The sequence below is a fragment of the Bubalus bubalis genome, chromosome 4 (genome assembly GCF_019923935.1).
Source record: "Bubalus bubalis isolate 160015118507 breed Murrah chromosome 4, NDDB_SH_1, whole genome shotgun sequence".
Classification (NCBI taxonomy): domain Eukaryota; kingdom Metazoa; phylum Chordata; class Mammalia; order Artiodactyla; family Bovidae; genus Bubalus; species Bubalus bubalis.
Window position 1 is genome coordinate 151,768,521 of NC_059160.1, and position 16,944 is coordinate 151,785,464.

Sequence of the window (16,944 nt, forward strand, 5' to 3'; positions counted from 1 at the left end):
TGCTTTACCCTGCAAGGATTCTATTCATCTTTCATCAGGCCTCACTCTAACTTTGTGAAGTGAGTTTTTCCCCTGCATTGATCTTTATCCGGATTCAATCTCCAGCTCCTAATGTGCTCTGGGCTCCTGTGCAACTATACTTCTCCATGGGCAAAGTCAAAGGTAGAGATTCATGGAATAACAGGCAAAGGAAGAACGACTACCAAGTAAATGAGAAAGCCAAGACCTCAACTTGGTAGAACAGACAATAAGTACTGATGATTTCAGAGGAAAACATAATTAACCAGGGCTGTGTAAAACAGGGTAAGGGTCACAGCGATGCCTGGATTTAGGTAGAGAGCCTTGAAGCTACCACATCTGTAAAGCTTACCTTGTGTTAGGAAACAGCACCCCACTCCAGTACTCTTGCCTGGGATATCCCATGGACAGAGGAGCCTGGCAGGATGCCGTCCATGGGGTTCCAAGAGTTGTACACAACTTAGTAACTAAACCACCTTCGCCACCACCACCAAGTATCTCACTACACAAGCTCTTTTAATCCTCACAGTATCTCAAGGGAGGAATTATCATGCTAATTTTGCATATGAGGAAACTGAAGCTCAGAGATAGTAAGGAACTTAATTTCACAGAGCTGCGATTTGAACCCAGATCCTTCTGATGCCAAAGCTTGTATAGGACTCCAGAACCTGTGACTGAAAGAGCCTGGCACACAGGAACTGCTCTTCCAGTGTTTGTTAAATGAGTGAATAGAAGGAATAAATGAAACAGTTGTGTGAGGACGAGAAAGCTCACATCTTGTAATGTGGATTACACGTCCGTGGTGGAGGGGGTGGAGTTCAAATGGAGGAAGTGGTTGTTCAGCTACTGGATCACTGATATTTACTGAGAGCTTACTATGTGCTAAGTGCTTTAACACACTTCAGGACAATCCTCTGGAAGTCAGCAGAAATATGCTGAGCACGAGACATTCTGGCTGGCCCTGTATTGTGCCCTGAGGATGGCAAATAATTCTCAGGCATCCTCAGCCCAAATGTAGAAGAAAGATGTGTAAAACGCTTCACACCACAGATAAGGCTATCTGGGGGTTTAATTTACCTACTCTCTACTCACCCTGCTCAACCACGAGCAATCCATCAGGAGTTAGGTTTCTTTGGCTGTGGGGGTGTTAGGGTGATCCATGGGCTCTGAAAATAGTTGGAATCCACCCCCCTTTCCCAGTTCTCACAAACTCCTCATAATAGACTCCATATAGCATGAGCAATTTACAGTATAATGAATTTGTTTTATTCCGGTTCAGTCGGGGCACCACGGCCCCCGGCTGCCTTCCTATTGTTTTATTTACTCCTCAGCCACTCTCATCTTTGCCGCTATTCCCTTTAGCTCTCCTGTTTCTGTAAGGTCATTCTAAGGACAGGATGTTGCAGTGGGCAAGATGAGTTGTGAACAAGTGCAAGCTGGGTGTGTGTTGGTGATTCTCTCTTTTGGGGGGCTCTCTGAAATCTGGTCCATAAAGAAAAAAACATCACATGCTCAAGATTTAAAGCCCAAATTCCGATTTTGAGGTTGGTGTCATTCAGATGAATGCCCTGAGCCCAGGCACAACAGAGCAGTTCCTGGGAGAGATACGGCGATTCAGCGTCACAGCTCAGTGAGCTGTAACTCACCAGGGGTGGGGGAGACATTTTTGTAACTACTAAAATGTGTAAGGCCAGCCTCAGCCCTATATATCGCGGTTTTCCACAATGGCTGTTTCCTGGAGAATCCATCTCTTTCACCACGGGGTGCTAGGAGCATTGAGAATTAGTCAGTTTGCAATACTGGCCTTGTTAACACTTGTGGCAGGACATTAATACAGGATAATAGTCCTCGCATGGGTGTTAAATATTTGCAGTGTTAGGGCAACAACTTTGAATCTCAACTCACTACATTTAATTAATAGTAATGCTGATGGAGCACCAAGGAAGATGGACTTCTCAGCCTTCTTATTCAGACGGTATAAACACTCCCATACTAAATGCTTCATTTATATGTGAATGCTAAGATTAGCTTCTAATTATTTCTGGCACATGCTCTTTAGTGCCAGAGCCTTTAAGTCACAGCGGTCAAAGGGTAATGCATCATAACAGGTTACAACATCCCCAAGGACTTCTTGATTGACATAAAAATTTTTTTTTCCTCCAACTGATTGACACGATGGCAGGTGTGAAGTGATGGCCAAGCTTCTAGACGTCCATTAAAAGATCTCAAATCAAGAAGAATGTGACTTCAATAATTAGCTTCCACATTTGAGGCTTGAGACCAGCTGGGCTGTACATAGCATTCTTTTAGGAGTTAGGATACCTCAGGAATGGTGGAACAGTCTTTCAGTTGAGTCTCTCAGTGCCAACAACTTGAGACAAATTTCCAAAATTTCTGGAGTTGGTGTTTTTTTGGAGTTTTTTTTTTTACTTTTCTGGAGAATCATAAAGTGTAGTAAAGCAACAGGATGATCTTGAGCTAGAAGTAGGAAATTTGCCAATAAGAAGAATTTGCCTTTGTCTTTGCAGAAACCTTGTGCAAACAGACAGGAAATGTGTTTACCTTCAAATATTAGAGCACATATTTCAGCCACTCATTGGGAAAGTGAGCAGGTGTTGGGTCTCAGGAACTGTAACATGCTGTAACCAAATGGTTATATTTGGGAACAGTTGAAGGACTGGCACCTCACTGTGTTCTAAAGCTCTGTGCGCCAGGATGACAACATTCCCTTGACCTTCCACAGCTGGTCTCCCATTCTCCTGCAACTTGATCTACATCACTGCTTTGGTTTGGAGAGAAGGTCTTCAAATTTATGTTTGTTCACTGAAACGTGGGAAGTTTTGGAGGCAAGAAATCCATGGATTTGAAACCTGCTCTCCTCTCAAAAACTCCTGGGGAACAAGGACCTGGCTTTTCCTGATGTCTGGGACAAATTAGCCAATAAGAGGAAGGAAATAATACTAAGTAAAGATGATTCAAACATCCTGGAAAGGCAAACCATTATTATTATTATTTTGCTTAAAAATTAAATCTAGGCATACCTGTTTAATGTATACAATTGAGTTAACAGTTCTTAGTCTTCTTGCTTTCAAGTTCTCCACCCAACTAGACCAAATAAAAATTCAGTTTCCTATGCATGCTGATGCTATAATCAAAAGAACAAAGGCTTTTCAAGGAGTTCAGTTTGTAATCAAAGAGTAAAGTATAATACATATACCAAATAATGAATCCTTAGTGCTCAAAGCACTTGGAATCTGCATTCACCATGGGGTGTGGAAGTACAAAGAAGGAGAGGATTAACTCCTCTGGGAAGAGAGAGTTGACTCAAGGAAAGCTTAACAGAAGAGCTGATATTTAAGCTGAGCTTGAAAAATAACCATGATTGTTCCAGGTAGGAAACATAATGGGAAAGTGGGAAATTCCCAACAGCATGCCCAAGGGGTGCCACAATATCATCTTCACCCAGCAGGATGTGCCAGCAAGGCAGAGAGGAGAGCAGCAGCAAAGCCTCTAAGGGCATATCCATTCACTCAGGAACTGGTTGTTGAGAATCTTCTATGTTCCAAGCACTGAACTATGCAATAAACACTTTCGTGATGTTGTTTTAAAAAAGAGAGAGAGAAACCTCAATTAAGTAGAATCAGGAGACCAGAGGGGAAGCCCAGCAGAAAGAAGAAAGACTCCTCTTTTTTCCTGGCAGGTACTCGGTTGATGAAAAGCTATGAACTCTTTTACTCTGGTCCCCTCAACTTCCTCCTTCCCTCTATAAAAGAGTTCTCCTTTTCTTGCCCTGCAAAAACTTGGATGTGGCTCACCATGGCTTACCATGGCTGCAGATGCCAAATTGTAATTATTTGCTGATCCCCAATGTATCCATCTTTGTTGGAGAAATATCTGGCAGTCTATTTGCTTCAAGTTAACATCTTGGTGGCCTGTATAAGGAACAGAGAAGAACCTCAAAGGCTCCAGGCTGGTGAGCTAACAGGTACAATATCCACAAGTAAGCCCATTGTCACTCACTGCTTTTCTTACCAACCCTGAAGTTTGAAGGTATGTCTTTCTTCAGAATCCCAGTTCATTCCCTCTTTGCATCTGAAGCTCTCCAGACTTCTTTTAGGATCTATTTTAAGATCTTTCTGGTTAAGGTCTTGTTCTGTATGCAATATTCATTTGGCACATCAGTCTGATTTCAAAATAAAAAAAATTTCAATGGAAGCTGAGAAGCCATCAGTCCATCCCTTTAGAACAGAGGTTGTTGTCTGGAACCTGGCTGAAAAAGTCTTTGACCTGGCTTCTCCAGGACCAAGCTATTCCTCAGAACTGGCTGGTGTTAGCTTGCACACTACTTGAGTTGCAAGCTCTTGGTATTGAGCTGTTTGTGCTGTAAGCTGTAACCCTAACCCTATTTGAAAGTTGTTCTTTTACTCTAGAGAGAAATTTCTGAGAAATGGAATTTCAATTATATAAATACTTTCAGGGCAACTCTCCTATAGAGACTCTGACTTCTGTGTTGGCTCAGTGATAAAGAATCTACCTGCCAAAGCAGGATACACAGGTTCGATCCCTGGTCCTGGAAGATCCCACATGCTGGAGAGCAACCAGCGTGCTGGAGAGCTGTGCACCACAGCTGTTGAGCCTGTGCTCTAGAGCCTGGGGACCGCAATTATGGAGCCCACAGGCCACAACTGCTGAAGCCTGTGCGCCCTAGAGCCTGTGCTCTGAGACAAAAGGAGCCACCGCGATGAGAAGCTTGAGCTCCACAACTAGAGTAGCCCCACTCACAGTAACTAGAGAGAAGCCTGCGCAGCAACAAGGACCCAGCACAGCCCAAAATAAACACATTGCAGTCCTGGGCTTCCCTGGTGGTCCAGTGATTAAGAATTTGCCTTGCAATTCAGGGGACACTGGTTCCATCTCTGGTCCAGGAAGATCCCACATGCCATGGCGCAACTAAGCCCCTGCACCCCAACTACAGAAAGCCTGTGTGCAACAGCAAAGACCCAGCACAGCCAAAAATAAGCATAAACAAATAAATAAAACTGTGTTAAAAAAAAATCTTTAAAACTGCAGTTCTTCCTCAGGTGCAGTTCCTCCTCAGGTGCAGTTCCAAATAAACAGACCAACCTGAGCAACAACAATTTAGAATATCAATGAACATTATGGGGAACTTCTGAAATTCCCAAACTTTATTTCTGTAAAACCAAATTGGATTACAATAATTTAAAAATTTCCAGAACAGAGTGGAATGCCTATTTTAATTGATAGTTTGAGGATTCCAAACATTATCAAGAGCCTAAAATTGCCTCTCTATAGAGTAAGATTTTAAGATTAACTGAAGCAAACAAACAATTAACGAAAAATAAAATGCCTCCTGAAGCCCTGGACTCCTCTTCTTGGCTTCTGTGTCTCAGGTTCTGCCTCCAGCACCATTTGGTATCTCTCCTGGGCCCCCATGGCCAGGCTCTACCTCTGGAACCATCTTCATCTTCCCTGCCTATGCATCCTCTATACCCTAAATTCCCCTGGACTAATTTTCTCATCAGAACTTTCCCTTTCCTCTGAAATTGTCCCACTCTCTCTTCCTTTGAACTTGTTAGACCCTGTCCCTTTAAAAATAAGCCTTCTGGAGAAAAGAGAACCCTCTTGCACTGTTGGTGGGGATGTAAATTGATACAGCCACTATGGAGAATAGTATGGAGATACCTTTAAAAACTAAAAATAGAACTACTGTATGATCTAGTAATCCCACTCCTGGGCATATACTCTGAGAAAACCATAATTCAAAAGGAAACATATACCCCAAAGATTCATTGTAGCACTATTTACGATAGCCAAGACATGGAAGCAAACTAAATGTCCATCAACAGATGAATGAATAAAGAAGATGTGGTGTGTAATGTATGTGTGTGCATGTGTGTGTGTGTGTGTGTGTGTGTGTGTGTGTGTAAAGTAAATGTTGCTCAGTCGTGTATGACTCTTTGTGACCCCATGAACTGTAGCCTACCAGGTTCCTCCGTCCATGGGATTTTCCAGGCAAGAATACTGGAGTGGGTTGCCATTTCCTTCTCCAGGAGATCTTCCCAACCCAGGGATCAAACCCAGGTCTCCCATGTTGTAGGCAGACACTTTACTGACTGAGCCACTGGGGAAGTGTGTGTGTGTGTATGTGTGTGTGTGTGTATATATATATATATATATAGAGAGAGAGAGAGAGAGAGAGAAATGAAATTGGGTCATTTGTTGAGACATGGATGGATCTAGAGTCCGTCATACAGAATAAAGTAAGTCAGGAAGAGAAAAACACATAATAACAAGTGGTGCTGGGAAAACTGGTCAACCACTTGTAAAAGAATGAAACTAGAGCACTTTCTAACACCATACACAAAAATAAACTCAAAATGGATTAAAGATCTAAATGTAAGACCAGAAACTATGAAACTCCTAGAGGAGAACATAGGCAAAACACTCCTGACATACATCACAGCAGGATCCTCTATGACCCACCTCCCAGAATATTGGAAATAAAAGCAAAAATAAACAAATGGGACCTACTTAAACTTAAAAGCTTCTGCACAACAAAGGAAACTATAAGCAAGGTGAAAAGACAGCCTTCAGAATGGGAGAAAATAATAGCAAATGAAGCAACTGACAAACAACTAATCTCAAACATATACAAGCAACTCCTACAGCTCAATTCCAGAAAAATAAATGACCCAATCAAAAAATGGGCCAAAGAACTAAATAGACATTTCTCCAAAGAAGACATGGAGATGGCTAACAAACACATGAAAAGATGTTCAACATCACTCATTATCAGAGAAATGCAAATCAAAACCACTATGAGGCACCATTTCACGCCAGTCAGAATGGCTGCGATCCAAAAGTCTACAAGCAATAAATGCTGGAGAGGGTGTGGAGAAAAGGGAACCCTCTTACACTGTTGGTGAGAATGCAAACTAGTACAGCCACTGTGGAGAAGAGTGTGGAGATTCCTTAAAAAACTGGAAATAGAACTGCCTTATGATCCAGCAATCCCACTGCTGGGCATACACACTGAGGAAACCAGAATTGAAAGAGACATGTGTACCCCAATGTTCATCGCAGCACTGTTTATAATAGCCAGGACATGGAAGCAACCTAGATGTCCATCAGCAGATGAATGGATAAGAAAGCTGTGGTACATATACACGACAGAGTATTACTCAGCCATTAAAAAGAAGACATTTGAATCAGTTCTAATGAGGTGGATGAAACTGGAGCCTATTATACAGAGTGAAGTAAGCCAGAAAGAAAAACACCAATACAGTATACTAATGCATATATATGGAATTTATAAAGATGGTAACAATAACCCTGTGTATGAGACAGCAAAAGAGACACTGATGTATAGAACAGTCTTTTGGACTCTGTGGGAGAGGGAGAGGGTGGGATGATTTGGGAGAATGGCATTGAAACATGTATAATATCATATATGAAATGAGTCACCAGTCCAGGTTCGATGCACGATACTGGATGCTTGGGGCTGGTGCAATGGGAAGACCCAGAGGGATGGTATGGGGAGGGAGGAGGGAGGAGGGTTCAGGATGGAGAACACATGTATACCTGTGGTGGATTCATTTTGATATACAGCAAAACCAATACAATATTGTAAAGTTAAAAAATAAAATAAAATTTAAAAAAATAAAAAAATACAAAATAAATTTAAAAAAGAAAAACAAATAACATATATTTATGCATAAATGTGGAATCTATTTTTTAAAAAAGGTACAGATGAACCTATTTTCAGGGCAGAAAAAGAGACACAGATGTAGAGAAGGGACCTGTGGCCGCAGAGGGGGAAGGAGAATGTGGGGTGAATTGGGAAAGTGGCACTGACAAGTATACACCGCCATGTGTGAAACAGCCAGCTAGTGGGAAGCTGCTGCAGAGCACAGGGAGCTCAGCTCAGTGATGACCTAGAGAGGCGGGAGGGAGGTCCAAGAAGGAGGGGATCTATGAACACATATAGCTGCTTCACTTTATTGTACAGCAGAATCTAACACAACACTGTGAAACAATTATAGTCCAATTAAAAAAAAGCCTTCTGAGGATCTAGAAGCTAAACCCTTTATTTTTTATATTCTTTGCATTGAAGCTGAATGGGGAGCCATAGTCAAAGATTTTCCCAAAGTAACTGAATATTTTCATAGATTTGTTTAGGGACTTAATACAGTCATTCAAACTTATCAACCTAGTCTCTCTGAATTATACTGGCTAGCTCATGTGCTTATTGATGAAGGCAGGGATCAGCGTTGGATGAAAATCACTGGGGAAGTCCTGGAAGATCGCTAGAATTTTGACTGTTTAGCTTACTAACTTCTGTCACCAAACCCAGGCAATTGCTAGGAGACTTCATCAAGCAATTCCTAGAATTGTCTACAGCCTGTTGTTGGAAGAGAATTCAGGCTTGCACACAAAAATCGTATGAACCTGTTCATGACTATTATAATACAGCTGTAGACAATTTTTAAAGAAAACTCTGGTCTTCCTTCAGGTGTTGATTCTACCTGCATAGCTTTCAACCTATGCTTATTATTGGGCTGAACTGAGACATTCTCTTCCATTAAAAAGAACCAGGATGGAATGGTAAACTATGTCCATTCCAGATTTTACTTAGTTTGGCAAACCAGCTCTCTCCCATTCTAGATGGGTCACCCAAATGGAAGATCACCAACATTCTGGGTTTTTCAACTCTAGCAGATGAAGCTTCCCAAATAGAACCAAACCCTTATAATTTCTGCTATTATTGCAAAGAACCAGGACATTGGAAAAGAGATTGTTACAAATTTTAGTGTTTCAGGCGCCTTCACTTCTCTAACCAACATTAAAAAAAACACATGTTATTTTATAATAGAGTATAGCTTATTAACCGGAGAAGGCAATGGCACCCCACTCCAGTACTCTTGCTTGGAGAATCCCATGGACGGAGGAGCCTGGTAGGCTGCAGTCCATGGGGTCACTAAGAGTCGGACACGACTGAGCAACTTCACTTTCACTTTTCACTTTCATGCATTGGAGAAGGAAATGGCAACCCACTCCAGTGTTCTTGCCTGGAGAATCCCAGGGACGGGGGAGCCTGGTGGGCTGCTGTCTATGGGGTCGCACAGAGTCGGACACGACTTAAGTGACTTAGCATAGCATATTAACAATATTGTGATAGTTTTAGGTAGACAGCAGAGTGACTTAGCCATAAATAAATATACTTGTACCCATTCTCCCCTAATCTCCCTTCCCATCCAGGCCGCCACATAATATTGAGCAGAGTTCCCTGTGCTATGCAGTAGGTCCTTGTTGCCTACCCATTTTAAATCCTAATCAGCCTTTCCAACATCCCCTCAATTCTAATGCTAGGATTCTGAGGAAGTACAGGGCTCCTCTCGATCCTTCCTCTTGATTGGCTTGGGGGAACACTTCTCCAGGATGGGGGTGAGTCTATTCCAGTCCTGACACCAGAGCCACACATTTGGTGCTCAACTCCTCTATTATAAAGCAGATCCTGCCTTTGAGTTCAAAAACAGTTCAAATAGTGGGATCTCTATTGTGCTTCAAGAGGTTCCTGTCTTTGAGCCTATCCCATTTTGTTTAGATCCTTTAAGAGATACACAACTTTTTCTCTTTCATTCTTCAGCGCCCATGAATTTATTAAGCTGAGATCTCTTAGACAAGTACCATGTGAGAATTTCTTTCTCTTAAAAGAGGAAACTATTCCAGAACTTGGCGGCCTGCAATGCAGGAGACCTGGGCTCGATTCCCTGGAGAAGGGAATGGCTACTCAATTCAGTACTCTTGCCTGGAAAATTCCATAGACAGAGAATCCTGGTGGGCTATAGTCTGTGGTGTCACAAAGAGTTGGACACAACTGACCAACCACATGAATTAAATGACCCTTTGACATCTTTTATTTGTTCCATCTTGGACGGTACTAGAGCTGATTCTGAAAACACTGACAATTTGTCCCTATCGAATCAGGTACCATATTCCTTAAGGGCAAAATCTCCAACCAACTGGCAAAATTCAGTGTGAATCTATCAAGATTCAAATTAGATCCCTCAAACCTTCTTCCTAGGATTAATCAATAGCCAATGAGTAAAGAAGCCTTCAAGGCATAAGGTCCATAACAGGAGACTACAAGGCTCAAGGTCTCATTTTCCCTTGTAACACCCTATTTTACTGGTGAGAATGCTGACGGCCAAGGGTGGAGGTCTGTCAAGGTTCTCTGAGCGCTAAGCCACACTGTCGTTCTGGACACCCTGCTGTCTCTTACACTCCTGTGTCACTGGCGTCCATTCCCGCTGGAAGTACATTTTTTACTATAACTCATCTATGCAATGCATTCTTTAATATTCCAGTTGATGCAGCTCAAGAATACCTTTTGCCTTCGTTTGAGAGAAAAAAATTCATCTGGACAGTAATGCCTCAGGGTTTTACTGAGAGTCCTTTGTATTTCTCACAAATCCTGAAGGCCGATTGGGACAATATAAAGCTCCCTAGAGGCTCTATTTTGTTGCTATATATGGATGATTTGCTTCTTTGCTCTCCTTCTCAAGCCTCCTCATAGGAAAATAGTGTCCACTTGTTAAAACTTTTCACCTTAGAGAGAGATAGTCACCAAAGAAAATTTTCAGTCTGCGTTAATGCTGGTTTGATATTTAGGGCATCTGCCATCAGAGTTAGAGATACATCTAGATCCAGATAGTCTTCATGATGTCTTGAGTTTCCCCAAATCCACAACTGAATGTCAACTATGAAGTTTTCCTGGGCTATTTGGTTACTGCCAAAATTTGATCCCAAATTTCTCTCTTATGGCCAAAACTTGTTATGTTTTTACTAAACAGTAACAACCATGACAATCTCTGACAAACAGTGTGTTGAAAAACAGAGACATCACTTTGCCAAAAAGGTCCGTATAATCAAGGCTATGGTCTTTCCAGAGGTCACGTATGGTTGTGAGAGCTGGACCATAAATAAAGCAGAGCACCAAAGAATTGATGCCTTTGAACTGTGGTGCTAGAGAAGACTCTTTAGAGTCCCTTGGACAGTAAGGAGATCAAATCAGTCAGTCTTACAGGAAATCAACCCTGAATACTCATTGGAAGGACTGATGCTGAAGCTGAAGCTCCAATATTTTGGTCACCTGATGCAAAGAGCCAACTTATTGGAGAGACCCTGATACTGGGAAAGATTGAGGGCAGGAGAAGAGGGTATCAGAGGATAAGATGGCTGGATGGCATTACTGATGTAATGGACATGAACTTGGGAAAACTCCAGGGGATGGTGAGGGACAGGGAGGCCTTGCATGTTGCAGTTGGGGTCGTGAAAAGTTGGACATGACTGGGTGGCTAGGCAACAACCCTGACCCAATTTGATGGGGAAAACTGGACAACATAGCTTTCTAGGCCTTCAAAGAGGATTTGATGAACCCACCTGCTCTTGGGCATGGCAATTATCAGCTTCCTTTTTTCCTTTTGTATATGAAAAGGATGGAAAAGCTCTTATCGTACTCACCTAAAAACACAGGGACCACCATCAACCCATAGCCTATTGTAGTCAGGACCTGGACTCTGTGGCACTGGGACACTGCCCTTGCCATAGAACCATTATGGTCAGTGCCCTTTTGATTAAAACCTCCAAGAAATTGTGGTGGGATCCCCTTTAACCATGTTGTACCTCATGTAGTAGAAGCCCTCCTGAATTCTCATCACACTCAACATCTCTCAGTTAGCCCCTTCGTTACCTATGAAATTCTTTTGTTAACTGCTCCTCACATAATCCTTTTCTATTATAGTATCATTAACCATGTTACTCTTCTCCCCTCCATCACTAACTAACTTCCTCACGACTGCTTACCACTGTCAGATCACCTCCTGACTCCTCGTGATGACATACAGGAAGTTCCTCTGAGTAAACTGACTTCTCCTGGTTCACTGATGGTTCTTATTGAAAAGGTGACGATGGCAAATATCGTACCAGGTATGCGATTGCAACTTCTTTTGATGCTGTTGGGCAGCATCTGTACCTATGGCTGTTCTGTGCCGAGTCACTCGGTCATGTCTGACTCTTTGCTACCTCATGGACTGTAGCCTGCCACACACTTCTGTCCATAATTCTCCAGGTGAGAATACTGGAGTGAGTTTCCATGCCCTCTTCCAGAGGATCTTCCCAACCCAGGCATCAAACCCAGATCTCCCACATTACAGGCAGATTCTTTACTGTCCGAGCCACCAGGGAAGCCCTTCAGCCCAAAAGGCTGATTTATACACTCCTTTAAAAAAAAATTAATCAGTTTTATACCTAACCTATGGATCTTATTCTAACATTTTCTTTTTTTTTTAACCCCCTTGCCTTTAAGTACTTCAAATAGTTTATTAGCTTTGCCACCCTACGGGTTCCCTCAGTATTTTTAGTTGCTCAGTCATGTCCAACTCTGTGTGACCCCATGGACTATAGCCCACAAGGCTCCTCTGTCCATGAAATTCTCCAGGCAAGAATACTGGAGTGGGTTGCCACTTCCTTCTCCAGGGGATCTTCCTGACCCAGGGATCAGACCCAAGTCTCCTCATTGCAGGCAGATTCTTTACCATTTGAGTCACTCAGTATGTTTAAAATTTTATTATTGGAATATAACTGCTGTACAGTGTGTGTTAGCTTCTGCTGTACAATGAAGTGAATCAACTATGTGTATATAAATATCTCCTCTACAACAAAGTGAATCAGCTATGTGTATACAAATATCTCCTCCCTCTTGAGCCTCCTTTCACCCCCCATCTGACCCCTCTAGGTCATCACAACACTGAATTGTACACTCTTACAAGGGCTTAAAGCCAAGGACAAAACTGCCATATTTATAAAAATAGTAGATATGATTTTGAAGTAACTTATGATTTTGGAATATTTTTTAGAAGCAATGTTGCTTCCTTACTTCCCACAGAAATAAAATTTAGCACTGCCCCTATGTTCAGGAATCATTGGATGCAATACTTTTCCATGTCACTTTCGCTATTAGGATACCAGGGCATTCTACACTTGGCTCTCTGGGAACTGAAGGAACTCACCTTGGTAGTATTTCCTCAAGGAATGCTGCCAATAACAGGGACCACCAGCAGCTAAACCTCTGTCATGGTTCAGAGGGATATTTCCTCAAATTATATTTCAGAAAACTGGCTAGAGAAGCCAAACAATTGGTCCCAGAATGGAACAAGAATAGAAATTCAACAAAAACAAGAATGGAAATTTGACAATTGTTGGTTTGATAAAAAGAGCAAGCTCTAGTTTAATCCTAACCCAATCCAGTCCAGCCAGAGACTAAAATTCCCACTTCTCATCACTGCACATGCATTGAACCACTGGTCTATGGACAAAATCATAGAATTCACAAATCAATATTGATGGGGAAATACTACCGGCCACAAAAGGTCCTACCTCTGTGGTCCCATTTGTCTAAAATCAGGGACATCTCTTGGTACTACTCTCAGACATGTGGCCGTTTGAAGTCTGGCAAATGGATTTCATACAACTCCCTCAATCTCATGTACATAAATATAGTTTAGTCCCTGTCTCGAATGAAGACCTTCCTTGCAGACAGGCTACTGGCTCTTCGATAAATAAAGTCCTTAAGGAAGAAATGATCCTTACCTGTGGAACTCCTCTTGAACTTCACAGTGATCAAGGAATTCATTTTATTAGCCAGGTACTTGGAAAAGTCTGTACTATTTGCCCAATTTTATAGCACTTTTACTGTGCTTCCCACCCTCAAACCTCTGGTTTATTCTATTGCACTAAAGGTATTATTAAGACTCTATGGGAAAAGTTTGTAGAGGCCCTCCAAATACCTAACCCCAAAACATTGCCATTGGTCCTTCTAAATCTCAGATTTACCCCTTTTGGAACTCAAACTCTCACTGTTTGGGACAGTCATAGGATGCTCAATACACTTGGTTCATTCTTCTTTTGACCAATAACTTATAAAAGGAGAGATACTACAACAGTGTAAAGGCCTAATTGCTTCTATTAAAAATAACCATGCCTGTCATAGTGGAGTCAGAGAAAAAGAAATAGTGTATGACATCCCTTATATATGGAACTAAAAAGAAACTATGCAAATGAATTTATTTACCAGAGAGAAACAGACAGACAGACTTAGGGAATGAATTTATGGTTACGAGGGGGCAATGGTGAGGGGATAGGATAGTTAGAAAGTTTGGGATCTATCTGTACACACTGCTATATTTTAACTGAATAACCAGCAAGGACTTCTGTGTAACATAGAGAACTCTGCTCAATGTTAAATGGTAGCCTGGGTGGGAGAGGAGTTTCTGAGAGAATGGATACACATATATGTATGGCTGAGTTGTTTTGCATTTCACCTGAAGCTATCACATTTGTAATCAGCTATACTCTAATATAAAATAAAAAGCTTAAAAAATAATAAAATCAATCATCATCTGTTATACAAGAGATGTTGCTTGATTAGGGAGGAGATGGAGAAAAAAATAACCATGCTTTGGTAGAGCAATCTTTTCACAGTGCACTCTGTGTAGACCAAGACCTTAAGCATAACACCTTGTATCCTGGAGATTTTGTCTATTGGAAAAGCATCTCCAGAATTAACTCTCCTCAATCTTGCTGGAGAGGCCTCTATCAGGGACTGTTAACGAACCCTTAGGCCATCGAACTACAAGGAACAGACTCTAGGTTTCACATAGCTCACTTAAAGACAGCACCAAACTCTGACTGGCCTGCGCATCCTGCAGTGAGCTGAAGGTACAGATTCCCCAGGACTGAAGCGGATGACCTCCGAGGAGACAGCTTTCCCAAGATATCCAGATCAGGCCAGTTGGAAGTTTGCCACCAAATCTTTGACAATGATGTAACACTTCGTTGATCTCCAATGTCTACTATAAAAAATGCCTGACATTTTCCCCTCTTACCCCATCTTGTCACTCAAATGTGACCTCAATCGTTTTCCCATCTATACACTTTCCCTCCAATGTGAGACACCACACCAGTGAAACGTCCTTCCTTCCTTTTTGAGGGACAAAAAACTACTGAAACTGGATAACTGACTCCCAGTTACAATGCTTTTAGAAAAATCTTGATTGAAAGGGGAAAATGCCTGGGAAAACCATCATTGAAAAATACTCATGTACCCCAATGTTCATAGCAGCACTATTTACAACAGCTAGGTCATGAAAGCAACCCAGATGTCCATTGACAGATGAAGAGATAAATAAGACATGGTACATATTTACAATGGGATATTAATCAACCATAAAAAAGAATGAATTTGAGTCATTTCTAGTGAGGTGGATGAACTTAGAGCCTGCTATACAGAGTTAAGTGAAGTGAAAGTTGCTTAGTCGTGTCCGACTCTTTGAGACCTCATGGACTGTACAGTCCATGGAATTCTCCAGGCCAGAATACTGGAGTGGGTAGCCTTTCCCTTCTCCAGGGGATCTTTCCAACCCAGGGATAGAGTCCAGGTCTCTCACGTTGCAGATGGATTCTTTACCAGCTGAGCTACAAGGGAAGCCCAGAGTGAAGTACGTCATAAAGAGAAAAACAAATATCATATATTAACAAATATATATGGAATTGAAAGGGTAGCAGGCAGGAAGGCTAGGGATCCCCAAGTGGAGGAAATGGACTGCAAGTAAGTGTAAGACTTTTTTTTTTCCTCTCTCTCTTAAGTGGCAGGAGGAAACAAACCTCAAGTGTCAGATATTTTTTCCCCCTTCTCTATATAAAAGTGAAAGGTTAGTTTTTAAAATTCACAACTCCACCTGGTTCCACCAGAACTTTACTTTTCTCAAACCTTGAGCTAACCAATGTGCTTTTCTTATGGAAATGTTTTTCTTAAGCTATGTTAATGAAACTATGTATTTGCTTGGAAACCTGCCTTTCTTCAAGATTCATGTTAATTGTTTTATGGCTCTGGATGACTTACCTTATGCAAATGCTATCCCAAAATGTGTGTTGTGGGTGAGGGGTCTGGTGCCACTCTCTCAGTTTTGAGACATTTCCTGTCTTAATTAGCAGCTTGCTAATAGTCAAGGCTATGGTTTTCCCTATGGTCATGTATGGATGTGAGAGTTGGACTGTGAGGAAGGCTGAGTGCCAAAGAATTGATGCTTTTGAATTGTTGTGTTGGAGAAGACTCTTGAGAGTCCCTTGGACTGCAAGGAGATCCAACCAGTCCATCCTAAAGGAGATCAGTCCTGGGTGTTCATTGGAAGGACTGATGCTGAAGCTGAAACTCAAGTACTTTGGCTACCTCATGCGAAGAGTTGACTCATTGGAAAAGACCCTGATGTTGGGAGGATTGGGGGCAGGAGGAGAAGGGGACGGCAGAGGAAGAGATGGCTGGATGGCATCACTGACTCGATGGACGGGAGTCTGAGTGAACTCTGGGAGTAGGTGATGGACAGGGAGGCCTGGCGTGCTGCGATTCATGGGGTCGCAAAGAGTCGGATATGACTGAGCGACTGAACTGAACTGAACTGAATAGGTATATAACTTCTTGCTATAAACTAGCAAGGAGGGACTCTTTCTGCCCCCTTCTGATGTCTATGTCAGAAGCTTTCTATATCTCTTTTATACTTTAATAAAACTTTATTACACAAAAGCTCTGAGCAATCAAGCCTCGTCACTGGCCCTGGATAGAATTCCTTACCTCCAGAGACCAAGAATCCCAGTGTCATTCGGGGCTCATAGCAACAACCTTTCAGGATCTAGAAAAATGGAATTGATGAACCTATTTACAGGGAAGGAATGAAGATGCAGATATAGAGAATGGATTTGTGGACATAGTCAGGGAAGGAAGGAGTGGGACAAATGGAGAAAGTAGCACTGACGTGTGTGTAAACTAGATAGCTGGTAAGGAGCTGTATA